The sequence below is a fragment of the Lissotriton vulgaris genome, unplaced genomic scaffold, assembly GCF_964263255.1.
Source record: "Lissotriton vulgaris unplaced genomic scaffold, aLisVul1.2 SCAFFOLD_271, whole genome shotgun sequence".
Lineage (NCBI taxonomy): Eukaryota > Metazoa > Chordata > Amphibia > Caudata > Salamandridae > Lissotriton > Lissotriton vulgaris.
In genome coordinates this window covers 543,763-561,726 of record NW_028242776.1, presented here as the reverse complement: position 1 = coordinate 561,726, position 17,964 = coordinate 543,763, and the positions used below count along the sequence as shown (strand labels likewise).

At 49.7% G+C, this 17,964-nt stretch overlaps 1 protein-coding gene across 2 annotated transcripts in view; it reads right to left on the bottom strand.

The window, feature by feature from the left end:
* Positions 1-17,964, bottom strand: part of LOC147668845 (serine/threonine-protein phosphatase 4 regulatory subunit 1-like) — a 365,836-nt gene that overhangs the window by 264,161 nt on the left and 83,711 nt on the right. The window lies entirely within an intron of this gene.

Below are 17,964 nucleotides of genomic sequence, written 5' to 3'. Positions count from 1 at the left end.
ATGGGAAAGAGGGGGGGGGCATGGAGCAGGTTACTGAAAACCCCTCTAAATCATAAAATCTCGCCAGCGAGACTGCGCATGTGCGCAGCCCATACAGGCGAGACCTAATAAACGTAGAAGGTTGCCAGGTCACCTATGTTTATGTGTACCTGCAAGTCTACAATAGACATTTGGTGACGATTGAGCCTGTAATCATTTGTTTGTTATCGTCTGGAACAAATATCCATCATGTTTATTTTCATGGAGTAGGAGAATAAGGGAACTTGAGTAACTGAGTATACATTTAACCCCTTCGCTGCGGGGGTTAATCCCCCGCTGTGCTAGGGGGGAGGGGGGCGCGCACAGACCCGGCTTAATATTTAACTTCTTGGACGCTCAGCTCGTCATGAGCACCGAAGCGCCGTGGCTCGTCATGAGCGTCCAAGGAGTTAAATATTAAGCCGGGTCTGGTGGCTCATTGGACTAATGCGTCCACTGCAGAGGCCGGTGTTAGACCTCATGGTCACAGGTTCAAATACCGGAGGGTCCACTCAGCCTTTCATCCATCTGAGGTCGATAAAAGGAGTACCACTGAGTTGGGTAACAAACACCTGTTAGTTATTCAGTGCCAAGTTGCCTACGGGTGAATGTGCGCTTTACAAAATACACGTTGTGTTATTCAAGACGGAAAGTAAGATGAGAGCACATTTTTAAACAAAATGTATTTTCCTAGTTGCTCAATGCGATTGTTCTGCTTTATAGGGGTGAGACATAGCATGGATGTATACTGTCCTTAAAGATAAGAGTGGGATTTTAAGAGTATCTAACATTGAGAAAGAAACAGGGAAGTTTCTTTTTTTGCTTGAATTGGAATTGTCAACTTTTGATGAATTTGACTTTGTTTTGATCACAATTCCATTCATTGACGAAAGTGGACTCTTGATTAGTTATTAAGTTAGCAATGTCTGAATGATGTACACATTATATAGCATGAACGTCAGTAGTCATGTAATGGGCTTGGAGCAGAAAGGGCAGACAGGGTCTTGAAGCATCTTTTATTCGAATGAACAAGTTACTTACCTTCGGTAACAATTTTTCTGTAAGAAACATAGGTTAGTTATAGATTCCTTACCTTAGAATCACCCCCAGTCTTTAGACTGGCTCCGGAAAGTTTTTTGTCAGCAGTACCCCTGCGTGTCTCAAGGTGGCATTGGTTGGCTCCGCGTTAGTCGTCGTTGTGATCGCCGGGATGAAGTTGCGGCAGCTACTTAGACGCCATCCTCACGCGCGGACGTCAGTTCTGTACACAACTTTCCACACCAGTAGCGCAGAGCCATGCAAGACGCTGACCACTAGTGCACAAAACTAGGGCCCTGAAAGGAAGTCCTTAACCCTAGAAATCAGTTTGCAGAACTGGGAGGATGGGTGGGGCAGTAAGGAATCTATAACCTATGTTTCTTACAGATATATTGTTACCAAGGGTAAGTAACTTATTCATCTGAAAGAAACAGTTAGTTATAGATTCCTTACCTTAGAATAGATACCCCAACAATACCAACCCTGGCGGTGGGTCTGCGAACCAAGTTCACACCAGAAAGTCCTGGAGAACAGAACGGCCATAGAAGCCGTCTCTCCGGACTAGACAGCCCAGGCAGTAGTGTTTGGTGAACGTGTGCAGCGATGCCCCCGTTCACCAAACACTACTGTCCCAAAGCAGTAGTATCTGCCATCACCCTAGTGGAATGGGTACGCAGCCTTACTGGAGGCTCCTTCTTTGCCAAAGAATAGCAGGCTTTGATGCACAGAACGACTCCCCTGGAGATGGCCCATTTGTGCACGACCCAACATTTCTTCGCACCCACGTAACCAACAAAGAGCTGGTCGTCCACCCAGAATTATTTGGTGCGGTCCAAGTAGAAGGAAAGCGCACGTTTTGGATCCAGGCGGAGGACCTTCTCTTCTTCTTTTGAAGGATGCAGAGGTGGAAAGAAGGTGGGCAAAGTAATGGTTTGGCCAATGTGAAAAGAAGTAACCACCTTGGAAAGAAACTAAGGTCGTTCTAAGGACAACCTTGTCCGGATGAATAGCCAGAAAGGGAGACTTGGAAGAAAGAGCTTGCGTGCAGAGGTGCTGGCCACCAAAAAGGCAGTTTTCAAGGTTAAGAGCCTAGGAGGACAGTTGTGGAGCGGTTCAAAGAGAGCGCACATCAAATAGGTAAGAACCAAGTTCAAGTCCCACTGAGGCATTACAAAGGGAACAGGAGGAAAGAGATGAGTAATGCCCTTAAGAAATTGATTTACAACAGGGGACTTGAAAAGAGAAGGCTGATCAGGAAGCCTAAGGAAGGCTGAAATGGACGAAAGGTAGCCCTTAAGAGTCCCCAGAGTAGAGCCCTGCTGGGCCAAGGAAAGGAAGAACAATAGAACCTCAGAAAGAGGGGCGGAAAATGGATCCACAACCTTTGCTGTGCACCATGCCTTAAATATATTCTATCTGCAGGCGTATACCGTTTTAGCCGAGAGACGCCTGGCTGCCAAGATTACATCCCAGACTTTGGGAGGCAGGTCAAACAACATAAACTGCCGCCGCTCAATCTCCACTCAAGGAGGTGGAGGCTGGACAGGTCTTCTTGACCAATCTGGAGCCACAAGAATGACTTGGGCCCGATCGAGCTTGATCTTCTTCAGCACTCTGGGCAGGAGTGGTATAGGCAGAATGGCGTACACAAAACCGCAACTCCACTAGCGACGAAAAGCATCGCCTAGCGAGTGCTGCCTTGGAAATTTCAACACACAGAATTGCTGACCCCACCCTGCTTTATTTGTTGCAGTACCACATGGCGGTGATGTTGTCCGTTAACACCTGCACTACTCTTCCCTGGACAGAGGCAAGGAATGCTTTGAGTGCAGGACAAATCGCCCGAAGCTCCGGAAGGTTGATGTGGAGCCACCGGAGACCAGATGCCTCTGAACTCCACCTATACCATGTGGCCATCCCATCCCAGAAGGGATGCATCTGTTACCACTGTGTGTTCTAGTTGGGAGAAGGATCTGCCGTTGATCCAATCCTGGTTCATAGCCACCATTTCAATTGTCATGCAGTGCCATCCAAGATCTGGCTGCAATCGGAAAGATTCCCCCAACATTGCGCCCACTGCAACTTCAAATCCCACTGCAGAGCCTGTATATGCCAGCTGGCATGATCGACCAGCAGGAGGACATGAGGCCCAGAAGCCTCTGGGTCATTCTAACCAAAACCCAGGTTAGAGGCTGAAAGATCGGAATCATAGCCCTAATATCCCGCACTCGCTGTTCGGGAGGATAAACCCGAAACTGCATAGTGTCCAGAACCGCTCCGATGAAGAGGAGCTTCTGAGAGGGGGTCAGGTGTGACTTCGGTACGATGATGAAGAACCCCAGCAAATGCAAGAGGTCGGCCATATTCTGGAGGTGGGTGACGACAGCCTGGGGCGGCCCGCCTTCAACAGCCAGTCGTCAAGATAGGAGAAGACTGGAACCCCTAATCCGCGCAGATGGGCTGCGACCACCGCCATCACTTTTGTGAACACCCGAGCGTCACCGTTAAGGCCAAAGGGGAGCACGGTAAACTGAAAATGTGCGTGGCCTACCATGAACCGCAGGTGACGCCGGTGGGCCGGCAGGATGGGGATATGAAAGTAAGCGTACTGCAACTCCAACGCTACCATCCTGTCTCCAGGGTCGAGGGCAGACAAGACCTGAGCGAGCGTCAACATTTTGAACTTCTCCTTCAGGAGGAAGCTGTTGACGTTCCTGAGATCCAAGATAGATGTCTTTCTTGGGTAACAGAAAGGAGTGGGAATAGCAACCTACTTCTGGGACAGGAACGCCCTCAATGGCACCCTTGGCCAAGAGTGCCGATACTTCCTGTTGGAGAAAAGAGCCTGGTGATCTTCCGAAATGCGATGGGAGGTGGCATGGAAGGAGGGGTAGTCTCGAAGGGGAGGGAATAGCCCCTTCGGACTATCTGCAGAACCCACCTGTCCGACGTAATGGTGCGCCAGTGGGGGAGGTGATGGCGGAGACTGCTGCCCACTGGCGTTTGTTGGCCCTTGAAGGTCAGACTAGGAGGGCTTGGAGACTGCTGCAGAGGAGGCTGTGGTGGACTGGCCCACCCGTTGGCCCGCAGAACCATGTCGGTGGTTCTCACGTCCCTGGCCGCGCTGGGACTGAACAGCCTACGCCTGCCTGCGGCTCTAGGCGGGACGTAGTAGGCACCCCTTCCGTAGCTACAAAAGGAAGACCACGCAGGGCGGGTGGTGGAGGCCCAAGGACCTGGCCATAGCCCAAGAGTCCTTAAAGTGCTCTAGTGCGCTGTCTGCCTTGTCACCAAAAAGGAAAGTCCATTAAAAGGCATGTCCATTAGGGTGGATTGGACATCCCCGGAAAAAACAGTCGAACGCAACCAGGCGTAGCATCGAAAGACTGTGCAATGCTGGCAAAAAGCGTTTTGCCAGCATTGCACAGTATTCTACTCGCTCCCTTAGAAGCGCTGCTTACTTTAGCTGATACTAGGAATTACCATTGTTTAATATAGCATTTTAATCGCCGATTTTTTTAAACTTTTAAAACTTGTCTAAATTGTTATTTCCACACTGTTAGCACTCAGCATACCTCCCCAGCTCCTTGCATTTATTTTACACCGCTTGTAGAAGGTCTCAGCTGACCTTAGGGCTGAAACTCGATCTATAGGGATAACATCCCCTACGGCGGCCATCTTAGGTGGGAGGCGACAGCAGTGAGAGCGCTCTAGCTCTCCACTACTTAAGGAGCCCCAAGGAAGCAGGCTTGTGATTTAGAAAGCGTTTTGCCAGCATTGCACAGTATTCTACTCGCTCCCTTAGAAGCGCTGCTTACTTTAGCTGATACTAGGAATTACCATTGTTTAATATAGCATTTTAATCGCCGATTTTTTAAACTTTTAAAACTTGTCTAAATTGTTATTTCCACACTGTTAGCACTCAGCATACCTCCCCAGCTCCTTGCATTTATTTTACACCGCTTGTAGAAGGTCTCAGCTGACCTTAGGGCTGAAACTCTATCTATAGGGATAACATCCCCTACGGCGGCCATCTTAGGTGGGAGGCGACAGCAGTGAGAGCGCTCTAGCTCTCCACTACTTAAGGAGCCCCAAGGAAGCAGGCTTGTGATTTAGAAAGCGTTTTGCCAGCATTGCACAGTATTCTACTCGCTCCCTTAGAAGCGCTGCTTACTTTAGCTGATACTAGGAATTACCATCGTTTAATATAGCATTTTAATCGCCGATTTTTTAAACTTTTAAAACTTGTCTAAATTGTTATTTCCACACTGTTAGCACTCAGCATACCTCCCCAGCTCCTTGCATTTATTTTACACCGCTTGTAGAAGGTCTCAGCTGACCTTAGGGCTGAAACTCGATCTATAGGGATAACATCCCCTACGGCGGCCATCTTAGGTGGGAGGCGACAGCAGTGAGAGCGCTCTAGCTCTCCACTACTTAAGAATACGGTCGCTCTCCGCGCTAGCGGACGCGCTTTGCGGAAGCGCCTCGTTCAGCGCGGAGTCACGCCTGAGTCAGCCCGTCTGCGCTCGTCCGCGCTGAGGACGGGCTGCAGGACGGGCTGTCCCTCATTATTATGCCCTTCGACAATCAGACTCAGGGTGGTCGTAAGTACATCTACTCTTCCACGACATTACTGTCTTTTCGACCTTGTACCCCCATATCTTGTTCCTTGTGCATTCTGCCTTGCCATTATTTCACTTGTGCTGGTTGTGGCTTCACTACTGGTAAAATGCAGCTCTCCAAGACACAGCAGAGCGTTAAGCACTATAGGGGAAAAAGAAAGCCCACCAAGGGCCCTATCACCTCCCCGTCCCCTCTCCATTTCTGGAGCCTAAATTGTAGATCGCTCCCTAGGAACAAACTAAACATCTTCGATTTTATCACTGAGGAATCACCTGACGCTCTGTTCCTGACCGAGACTTGGATTCAGGCCAGCTCGGGTCCGGACATTGCCGCAGCCGTCCCTCCTAACTATGTTGTGCTGCATCAGGACAGACCCTTAGGTAAAGGTGGTGGAATTGCAATCATTTATAAATCTATCTATCAATGTAAACTGGAACCTCTACATCTCCCAGGTAGTGAGGCTGCACTGTTCAAATTGACGATTAATCCTCGAATGACGCTCTCCGGTCTGCTAATTTATCGGCCGCCCGGAAATGCCGCACCTTGGATTCCCTCACTTATTGATTGCTTATCAGCAACACTACTAAAATCTAATAACTTCACCATTCTTGGTGATTTAAACATTCACTTCGATGATGTCAACAACCCCCTCAATAAAGTCCTTCTTTCTGACCTTGAGGTTTTTAACCTCAAACTCTGTAACTCTGGAGCCACTCATAATGCTGGCCATCTTTTGGATCCAATCATCTCTACTCTCTCATTTGACTGTACCCACTCTGCCCGCCCGCTTGTCTGGTCTGATCACTATGCGGTTCACTTTGTACTACCACCTGCTTTATACTCTGCCAGGGTCCATGCGGATGAAATTAAATCATCGTATCGCTGGGACAAGCTCAATATAGCCGATTTTAACCTGCGTCTAACTGAGTCTATTCCATCCTCCATCAATACTGACCAGAATCTGAATGTTTCCATCTCTGATTGGCTGACAGATGCAGTATCGACTCTTGTCCCTCAATCCAGGAGCAAACATAGATCCTTGCGCCCACCAGCAGCCTGGTATTCAGAGGAGCTGAAAATCCAACGCTCCAAATGCAAAGCCCTGGAGAGGAAATGGAGGGCGTCCTATTCAGCTTCCTCTAAAGTGATCTACAAAGAAGAATTAAAACTTTATCATGCAAACTGCAAACGTGCTAAGGCCTCCTACACTGTTTCCACAATCACTTCAGTGCAAAACTGTCCCCGAACTCTTTTTGCCACAGTTAAAAAACTCACAGGAGCTGATACTGTCCCCGCACTGCCGGCTCTAGATGCCACACAATGTAATGCCATTGCAGACTTTTTTGTATCTAAGGTTGAGGGCATCCATCAATCTCTTGCTTCCCTTCCCTCTCCAACTGATTCCTCTCTACACGGTCCGTATTGTAATACCTCCACCTCCCCCACTGAGTTTATTTACAACTGGACACCATTTGATGACTCTTCCTTCCTATCCTGCTTAAAAAGCATCAGGTCTGGATCTCCGAGGGACCCAGTCCCCATGAAGATACTCAAACAACTTGACCTTGAACCACGAAGATTCCTAATGAGGCTATTAAACGTCTCGCTCACCGAATCTCGAGTGGAACAGGACTGGAAACATGCCATGGTCGTCCCCCTGCTTAAAAAATCTGGTGCTGACATCACAAATCTTGCCAACTTCAGGCCTATATCCCTGCTGCCAGCCTGTTCTAAAATCCTAGAACGCCATGTTAACACCCAGCTTAATGAGTTTGTTGAAAACATGGGATATCTCCATCCGTCCCAATCAGGCTTTCGCGCTAATTACTCCACCGAATCCGCACTCCTAGGGGTAACTGAGCGACTCCGACACGGTATCGATGGCGGTGAGACCTTTGCGCTGATTCTTCTTGACTTAAGCGCTGCTTTCGATACCGTGTCCCACTCCATCCTATTGGAGTCTCTCGGTTCCCTCGGTGTTGCTGGATCTGCGCTCGCCTGGGTGTCCTCATTTCTTAATGAGCGCACCTTTCAGGTTTTCTCAAACAAAGCTGAATCTGCGATTCATTCCTCTGCCTACGGCGTCCCCCAAGGGTCTATATTGAGCCCTCTGTTGTTCAATATTTACATCAGACCACTTGCTTCCATCGTAGAGGACGCCGGTCTGTCTATATACTCATACGCAGACGACACGCAGATTGTGTTCTCTTTGTCTAGCAGCAGGGCTCAGGACACCTCTGCCCTCAAAATCGGCCTCTCTCGCGTTGCAGCTTGGATGCAAATGCATCTGCTAAAGCTCAACGGAGACAAGACCGAGGTGATCATACTAGGCAAACAAAAAGATCTCTGGGGTCCACGACATTGGCCCAGTGACATGGGTCCTCTGCCTACCCCCGTGCCTGTTGCTCGCAACCTCGGTGTCCTAATCGACGACAAACTCTCGATGAGGCAGCAGGCAACTAAGGTCGCTGCGATCTGCTTTAACACCCTTCGCTGGTTGCAAAAGATCATATGGATGCTGCCTGAGTCCACTCGTAGAACTGTCGTACAGGCCCTTGTGATGTCCCATATCGACTATGGCAATGTGCTTTATCTAGGAGCAGATAAAGCTACAATCAATAAACTCCAGGTTGTACAGAACTCAGCCGCCCGCCTGCTGCGTAATGTCCCAAGGAGAATGTCCGCAATGCAGGCTCTACGTGACCTCCATTGGTTAAAAATCTCGGATCGAGTGGCCTTCAAAACTTTGTGCATCCTCTTCAAAATTCGCCAAGGCTCCGCTCCGGCCTACTTGCACAATCTTGCGCAGCCATATCAGCCTGGCCGCCTTTTGAGGTCATCCAACAGTGGCAATCTTGTGATTCCCAGAATCCGACTGGCAAAAATGGGAGGCCGTTCATTCGCATATCTGGGCCCCAAGATGTGGAATGCTCTCCCATTGGCGCTTAAAACAGAAACCAGTCTTCTGGCTTTCCGCAAAAAACTGAAGACCCTCCTGTTCTAGTTCCAGATTCCTCCGGTCTAGTGTCTCCCTCTTGCAATTACTTGTTTTCTGATTTCTCCTCCAGTCTATCCCTGGCGCCGGGAAACCCACTGCGGGTAGCTGCGCGCAATATAAGTTCAATAAAAAAAAAATTAAAAAAAAAAAAAAAAAGACTACTGACGTGGAAATCGTCCGGCAGTATCCAGCCCACAGCAGATGGTAAACTTCGCTGTGTCTCTCCCCTCGCCAACTGCACAAGTGAGTATGGCCCAGGCCACCTACGGGCACTGAGGGACCACCTGCGCCACCATAGCCCACACACAGTGGGAATAACGTCCCAACAGACATGCAGTGTTTGCCGACCGCAGTCCCAAGCTGGAGGAAGAAAACATCTTCTTCCCTAGTTGGTCCATCTTTTTGGATTCCATATCAGGTTGAGTGGTAGAGAATGCGCCTTTGAAAGTGGAGGCTTGGACCACCAAGCTCTCAGGGATGGGAGTTGAGAGAGAAAAGTGGGGTCGACGGGGCTGTGCAGTGGCGTCTGGCAATCATGTCCACAGGAGCTCCTGTGTTGGGCTTGCACCAAGTGCCCAAAAGGATGTCCGTGAGGGCTTCATTAAACAAAAGCAGGGCTCCAAAGAGCTGGCTACCATTTGAAGGTCCTTTGTCAGAAGGTTAGTCGTAAGTAATACGAGATGGAGAGCCTTGGCCGCCCTACGCAACACCACTGCGTACGACGCTCCCTCCTTCGTAGCCCCGGTAGGAGGAGACAACATGCTTAAGTCTGGGGAGGTATCCAGACCACTGGCATCCCCCAGTTACTCTCTCTAGTCCGGATCGTAATCTAACTAGTCTGTTAAAGGGTCACCAGACCCCTCCCAGTCTTCCTCACCCTCCTCTGGCTGCCAATCAGGCTGAAATTGACCAGGGTGGAACACAGGGACAAAAGTACCCATCGGCACCAGATCAGTCATCGGTCAACGCCGGTCCGGCTCCATGTCCACATCGGGGCGGAAGCCGGAGTGGACGCTGGCTGGGGGTCCAGCCGGTGTCAGCTGCGGACGTGGTGCAGGTGGAATCGACGCCGGTGGAGGTGTAACGAGGTCGACCGGCACCGATTCGGATCCAGACCTGGATCCAAGGTGGCCCTGCGGTGCCGAAGACACCGGCTTCGACGGCCTAGGGCCCGAGCAGAGTCCGCTGGGCCCTGAGGCGCGCCGGCAGAGTCGGGCTGCCCAAAGATGGCATACATCGCTTCATAAAATTGACAAAGCTGGGCAGGGGACACTGCCAGTCCCGGGAAGGGAGGGAATGCCGGTGTCGACCCTGAATGCTCTGCACGCAGAGCCAAGGGAGGGACACCTCCCGCACCATTTGTCGCGTCAGCCGACGGATGAGTGGAAGTTGAAGAGCGACGATGCTTCTTCGACTTCTTCTTGTGCTGCGACTTACCTGACCCCGAGTGCGAAGACTTAAAGGAAGAGTGATGATGAATCCGCTTTCGGTCCCTCGACCTCCCATGCGACCGGGACCTTGAGCGACTCGGAGCTGACTGCTGCACCTCATAGAGCTTCTGGGACCACTCCCACAAAGACTTCGGAACCATTGTTCGGCAGTCGGAGCACGACTTGGGGTCGTGATCGCGCTCCAGGCAGTAGGCGCACACGCGTTGCAGATCGGTCACAGACATCAGCCAGTTACAGGAACCGCATGCCTCGAAGCCGGGCATCCCTGACGTGCACCAGGAGTCGAAGACTCAAAAACGGTGTCGACAAAAGTCGCAAAAAAGTCAGTCAAAAAGTGACTGGAGGTAGCGCTCTCTCCGGATCACGCTTGCTGGCGTGGAAAAAGAAAGAAATGAAGCAGGCGCGCGAGGGCGGCGTCTAAGTAGCTGCAGTGACGTCATCCTAGCGACCACAACGCCAACGACTAACGCGGAGGCAACAGATGCCACCTTTGGATGCGCTGGGGTACTGCTGACTAAAAACTATCCAGATCCAGTCTGACGCCTGGGGGTAATTCTAAGGTAAGGAATCTATAACTATCCGTTTCTTTCAGATTAAAACGTCAATGAGTGCACATTTTGCAAGAGAAATTGGTTACGTTATGGACTGTGTTTAATGGGAGGACAAAGTGTAATGTTCTTGGACTGATAGAATTTGGGTTTGAGGTTAATAACTACATGAGCATAGATCGGATTTAACTACATTTGGCAAATGTTACTTTAACAAGGTGTGTAGAAAGTAAGGAATAGCTGGGAAGGACTAGAAGAAAACCAATGCGCGGAACTGAGGTGAGAGTATTTCTGAAGGAGCAGCAATTTAGGTTTTAAGGGACAGACTGTCTTATAAAAGAGGCTGCTGGTATCAACTAAAGCAGGCTTAAGAATATGAATGGCTGATCTCCGAAGAAATGCACAGAGAAACTTTCAAGGAAGCTACCTTAAACGTAAAGTTATAGCGCTGAAGATTTGTATTTATAGTGCTGTGGTTGTAGCTTAATAGTGCTGTATCTCGGGGGAGGAGCTACGCGCGGGACCAAGATGGCCGCGTGAGACCTGAGCTTCGTAGAGCCCGCTCCTCCTTTAAGTCTATCCTGTCTTGATCCTGCCACCCGAGAGTGAAATTCGACAGTTGAGTCGGAAAGATAATAGTAGGCGAAAACTGGGACGAAAACGGATATTTCTACCCCTCCGGAGCGGCATCGGAAGATTCGGGCCTGACGCTTTCGGAGACCGGGGGCCATGGTATGCCTCTGAGCCGGATGTTAATGCAACAACAGCGGCCTGCGACACCGGAAGCCCCGGCTCGGTTGTCGACCTCCTCTTCGCCCATCTGAAAGTTGTGACATCGGAGAAGATCGACGCTGCATCACCGGCACGGACTGCGTGTTGTATGCACGACTGAGGTGTGATACACGGTCCAAGGTGTGAAGTCCAGCGCTGGAAACACAAAAGCGGCGGCCATTACGATCCAGTCAATGACGTTGAAACCAGACAACCAAAAGGCCCCATCGCGGGGTGGAAGAGGGTTGAAAAATGTTCAGACCAATAAGATGGACAGTTACGCACAGGCCAAAGGTTCGCCAGTGGAACGGAGGAAATCTCCGCCGCTTGCAGGAGACTCCCTGGGGGAGGTCGTGGAACCCACGCTGGCTGATGTCATGGCCGCCATAAACATATAGTACAGACGTCTATGGTGGGAAAAATAGACGCATTGGACAATAAACTAGACACAGTGAAACTGGAGGTTAATCTATTGAGAGCTGACCATGCCAAGACGAGCGAAAATGTTAAATCACTAGACATCAAGACATCCAGCCTGGTGGACGACATGGCAGAGATGCAGCTGGAGTTCCGGGCCTTGCAAGCGGCCCATGAGGAAACGCGTCGGAAGTTGGACGAGTAGGAGGGCCGTAATAGGAGGAATAATATTCGAATCCTTGGAATACCGGAGAAATCGGAGGATCATATCCCAGACTTATTTGTAGAGGACATTGTGCTGAACCACTTAAAGCTGAAGGGCCTTAGCAACTTTTTCACGTTTGAGCGGGCCCACAGAGTGCCGGGTGGACTGCCGAGACCCGGGGCGCCTCCTCGCCCGATGACAGCTAGAGTGCTGAACTATAGAGACAGGGATGTGATCCTGTAAGCGGCACGTTCCGCAGACCCGCTTCGCTTTGAGAACACGACTTTGTCCTTCTTTCCAGACTTCACCCAGGCTGTACAACGGCAAAGACAGATCTTCCTTCCTGTTAAAAGGAGACTGAGGGAAAAAGGAATAGGTTATTCACTGCTTTTTCCGGCAAAGCTTCGGGTGGAGGTGGATGGGAAGGCATGGTTCTTTGATCATCCAGAGACGGCATCGGACTGGTTGGACAGCACCACACGGCCTCGATCAGAGGAAAGGCGTGAGGACGCTGCAGAGGAACAGTGAGGTCAGAATTAGCTGATTGATGACTGCCGCAGGATGGTGTGGTTTTATAGGAAACACATACATGACTATGACTCGGGTTGGTCTTACTTGGAGGGGGGGGAGAAGGGGCTAAGGGCTGGGTTCCCCCTCGTACTATCTTTAGTTAATTTGTTAGGGTTGGGCGACAGGCACACTGCGAGTTGGGGTTGGGCATTGTCCTTATGCAGGGGTGCAGGAGGGGGGGTGTATGTTTGTTAGTGATGTTGAGTTTTTATTTTGGTTTGAGTTGTGTATGTATGTGCGTATTTTTGACTCAAGTGACTATCCAGTTTTGCTCTCTCACGTATGGGTTTGAAGGCACGTGAAAAAAGAGGATCTGGGATGAAAGTGCTGAGCTGGAACGTGAATGGTTTAGGAGATAAGATCAAGAGGGGGATGGTTAGTCAACTCATTAGGAGACACTCCCCAGACGTAGCGTTGCTCCAGGAAACCCACCTAATTGGTAACAAATGCATGGCTTTACACAAAGGGGGATACAAAATGGTGGTACATGCGGGTTTCACATCAGATTCCAGGGGAGTGGGTATTCTGATCAAAAACTCCTTCCCTTCTCTGTACAGAAGACTTGGATTGATCAGCGGGGTAGATACGCTGGTGTCACTGGCCAGCTTGGGGGACAAACGTTTACTCTTCTGTTCATGTATGTGCCGCCGGCCCTTCAGTCCGAGACGTTCAGAGACTTGAGCAACATATTTGTTGCGCTTCCCCTGGGAGGGCTAGTATTGGGTGGAGATTTTAATTTGGTGCTAGATGGTGAATTGGACTGCAGCCAGCACCGGGTGATGGCGCAATCAAAGAGATAGCTTCCAGAGTTCTTATGTGCTCTTGGATTGATTGATAGCTGGCGTGCGCGCAACCCGGGATCCGTGCAGTACTCACATGTTTCGGCCGCGCATAGATCCCTGTTCCGACTTGATTATGTCATCATTCCAGCGGCAGCGGCGCCTTTGATTCTGGAGGTCAGGTACCTGGGGAGAGGTATATCAGACCACTCCCCGCTATGGATTAGTCTCACGCTTAAACTTCCGGCAGCAGGTAGAGTGGCTCCTATTGGGGCTTGGAGATTGAAGGACCCCACGGTCCGGAAAGTAACTCTTAAGGTGGCAGACAGATACTTTTTGGAGAATGAGGGATCGGTTGAATCTGCCAGATCACTTTAGGAAGCATACAAAACTGTCATGAGGGGTGGAGTGTTGTCTATTGTTTCGAGGCCGAAGAGGGAAGGGCTGGTGGGGATTACCAGCAAGGAGGGAGAGGTCTCGCGTCTAGAGAGGCAGTTCGCTGCATCACCTACAGCGGCGGACCTGCACCTACGAGGCTTCGGGAGGAAGAATATAGGACTTTGGCTAGCGAGAGCGCCGTGGCGCAACATAATGCGACGCAGAGCCGTATATATGAACATGGCGATAAGGCCGGGAAACTGATTGCTTGGTTGGAAACGGGGGAGCAAGCGTCTAGGTTAGTCCCGGAATTGGATAGTCAGGAGTGGGGTTTGATTAAAGACCCACAGGCGGTGGCAGATGAATTTGGAGAGTATTATCGGGGGTTTATGAGGCCGGGAATGATTTCACGGAACAAGACAATGAAGAAATGATTAAAGATATTGTCATGCCATGCCTTTCAGACGAGGATAGGAGCTTTCCTGACTCTGCTATTACAGATGATGAAGTCTCCCAGGCTATATGGCAAGTTAACTCCGGAAAGGCCTCTGGCCCGAACGGAATGCCTATCGAGTTGTATAAGCTGAATGCCAACAGAGTAGCACTGTATCTCCGCGCCATGTTTCTCGAGAGTCGAGAGAAAGGAAAGCTCCCATATGATCAGCGGGTGGCCAATATAGCAGTTATTCATAAGCAAGCTAAGCCTAAGACGTGTTGCTCCTCCTACAGGCCCATATCGCTCCTCAATGTAGAGCAGAAGGTCCTGGCCAAGCTCCTTGCTACAAGATTAGTGAAGGTGATAACAACCCTGATCCATCCGGACCAATCCGGCTTTATGCCGCGGCGCAGCACAGCGTTGAATCTGCGTCAGCTGCATGGAGTACTTGGAGGGGCCTCAAGGCTTGGGGAACAAGCGGTCCTGGTGTCTATGGATGCCACAATGGCATTCGATAGAGTGGAATGGCCATATTTATTTGCGGTTTTGACCAAGCTGGGTTTCGGTGATCAGTTTGTGAGTTGGGTGCGCTGACTGTATACGAAGCCACTGGCGAGGGTAGTTGTTAACAACTGCAAATCCCGGGACTTCTTCCTTGGAAGAGGTACCAGGCAGGGGTGCCCCCTGTCGCCGCTGCTCTTTGCATTGGCAATGGAACTGTTGGCGGCGTGGGTGCGATGGGTAATCACTATACGCGCATTGAGCTGGTTGCCGGAATGGGAGGATAAAATATCGTTATATGCAGATGATGTACTACTCTATCTTACTAAACCTAAGACCTCCTTCTGATATTTTCTGGATGTGCTTACTATCTTTGGGAGATACTCCGGTCTAGCTATAAATTGGAGCAAATCAGTACTTTATGTCCTTGCCGGAGATCCCCCAGAGGTTCCGCATACCTGCCCCATCCGTATGGAGAAGGACGGATTTAAATACTTGGGAATTTACTTCTCACTCGATCCGAAGCGGCGCTATGATAATAATCTGGTGTCTCCTCTGACTCGATGCCAGGGGATGTGGAGCGCTGGAAGACTCTCCCGCTGTCCTTGTTTGGCAGAGCAACCCTGTTTAAGATGATGGCACTGCCATGATTCTTATATGCGTTACAGAATCAGACCCTCCAGGATTTCGCGGTTTGCCGCGAAATCGGCACTTTGGTAAAAATGCCGCGATTTTTACAAAAGTGCCAGCGAAATCCAGATGTCCATTGTTGGGTGGTGTCTCAGCCAAAGCATCGAGCAGCTGCCCTGTGCCTTTACCAAAGAGACAGTGCACTGACTTGCTCCATGTCAGGTGGGTGAGAGCAGTGTGTCAGGGCTGTGATTAGAGGGGAACAGGGATGATGTATGAAGAATGGGGCAGAACTAGAACAAAGGGTTAAGTGGGTCTTACTTCAATATTAATACAGGTATGATCAGATCATTGGACACGTGATGAATAATTCTTCAAGAACATAAGCAAACACAGCCCTTCAATGAAAAATATGATATGCTTTTATATTCCTTTGGCTAGTGTTATAATATGAAATAGTGTAGACGGCCCAGTGCTCATGGCTGCATCATATGAAAAATAATAGGATGATACACATATATACATTGGACAAAAGAGATGTCCCCTATTCTTCAATTTTACATGGTCAAATTTAAATATTGGTTCCTTGTGTATGAAATCAATCTACTTCGAGAATTCTCTATTAAAAGAATCGATGTTTAGACCCACACCCTGATTCCAGTGGGTCTCCGCAGGACAACAAATGTCGCCTAGTACAACACCTCTGCGCTGTAGAAATCCTTACATGCTTAGACTGTCAGGTAACAATATCACATCAATAGCTCATCACAGCATAGACTAATTTAAACGTAGACTTTAGAAACAACCTCCAGGCCTAGCCAGTTGCAGTACTGTAAGCTGGAGCAGAGCAGACAATCAACCGACCTGCGATACTTTCCATGTTTGAAGCTCAGTATACCCTTATTCCCATTAGAGGCAGAAAAGGTTTGTCCTGTATGTTGTTCTATATCAATAACGGGGACAATGCAAGGTAGACTGGATCTATCTACGTAATGGCTGTATTGAAAGGGTAGACTGGGGAAAAGCTACAAGGTCTTTTTTGTGAAATTGTAGGACAGCTCTTGTCTCTGAGCTAAAACCTGATCTACTAAGTCAATGGGGGCAGGGACCCCACTCAGAGATACTTTCACATGCTCAATGATATAGGAAAGGGGGTTGGGTAAATAGTGGTCCACGGCTCAACTGTGCAGGGTCTCAATATGCGGTCTCAAGTGCATGGGAACAGCTGTGGTGTAGACCGATGAGACTAAGATACCAGGAGGGTGAAGGATGGATAAAATCCTGGGAGAATGGGGCGGGACTAGGATCAGTAAAGGCAGAGGAAGACAGGGTCTCAGATCTAGGCAGCCTGAATGAGCGCCACTTTACAAAAGTGCCCACTAAGATATAGGTGTTTGTTGTAGGAAAAACTGCCAAATAAAATGCCGCTAAATTTCCATATTTGTGCCGCTAAATTTCAATTTTTGTGCCACTAAATTTGCTAATCCATGCCGCTATATCCTGGCGGGTCTGCAGAATGCAATGGACCCTGTACCGGCGGCTTATTTCAGGGAGATAGAGGCCCTTCAGCTGCGCCTCTTGTGGGATGGTGGGGCTCGTATAGCTTTTAACAAATTGACTCGCTCCTGGTTTGATGGTGGTATTGGTCTGCCGGACTTGCAGAGGTATTACTAGGCCTCACATCTAGCCGCGTTGAATCACGTCGTTTATGGAGTCCCCGGAGATCCAGGCTATGCTATGGATAGAAGTCAGGCCCCAGGCGGCAGGATAGATAGAGCGTTATATTCTAGACTGGGTAGGTTTCCCCTTACGGGTCCAACGGCACATTCAGTACGGGTGTGGCACACTACCACCAAAAGCCTGGGCTGGGAGGGCAGACTTACATTGGCCACTCCGCTGCTGAATTCTGAAAAACTGGGTAGCCTATGGAAATCCAAAGGGTTTGATAAGTGGGACCTCATTGGAATCACTCAGATTAACCCCTTCGCTGCTGATGACGAGCTCAGCTCGTCATCTGCCACGGTGGACGTGTGCGGATGACGAGCTGAGCTCTTCATGTAACGCGGCTTTTTAAAAATTGCCGCACACAGCGGGAAAAGCCGCCGCAGCGATGCGGTTAAGGATGTGTGGGGGAAAGATTCGATACACACGTTTGACTCAATTGCAAATCAATATAGTCTCCACCAGAATGAATACTTTCGGTATTTGCAGGTGAGGCATTCGTTGTTAGCGCATATCCCTGAGGGAACGGAACTCCCTGAGGCGCCCGCTCTGGAGGACCGGGTCCTTGATGGTCATATCCCAGACAAGACTATCTCCCCGATATATCGCAAATTAATTAACAACGCAGAAGACCCACTGGTTAGGCTCAGGTCACAATGGTATGCAGATGGCCTTGAAATGGATGATGAGGACTGGACGGAGGCGCTATCCTCCCCCAAGGTGGTCACTGTTCAGATGAGGCTTCGCCTGATCCAATTTAAAGTGCTCCACAGAGTTTATGTTACCGGGCCACGGCTCGTGCGAATGGGCAGAGCGCCTAGCGCAGCATGCAGGAGAGAATGTGGAGAAGTGGCACATTGATGCATATTCTTTGGC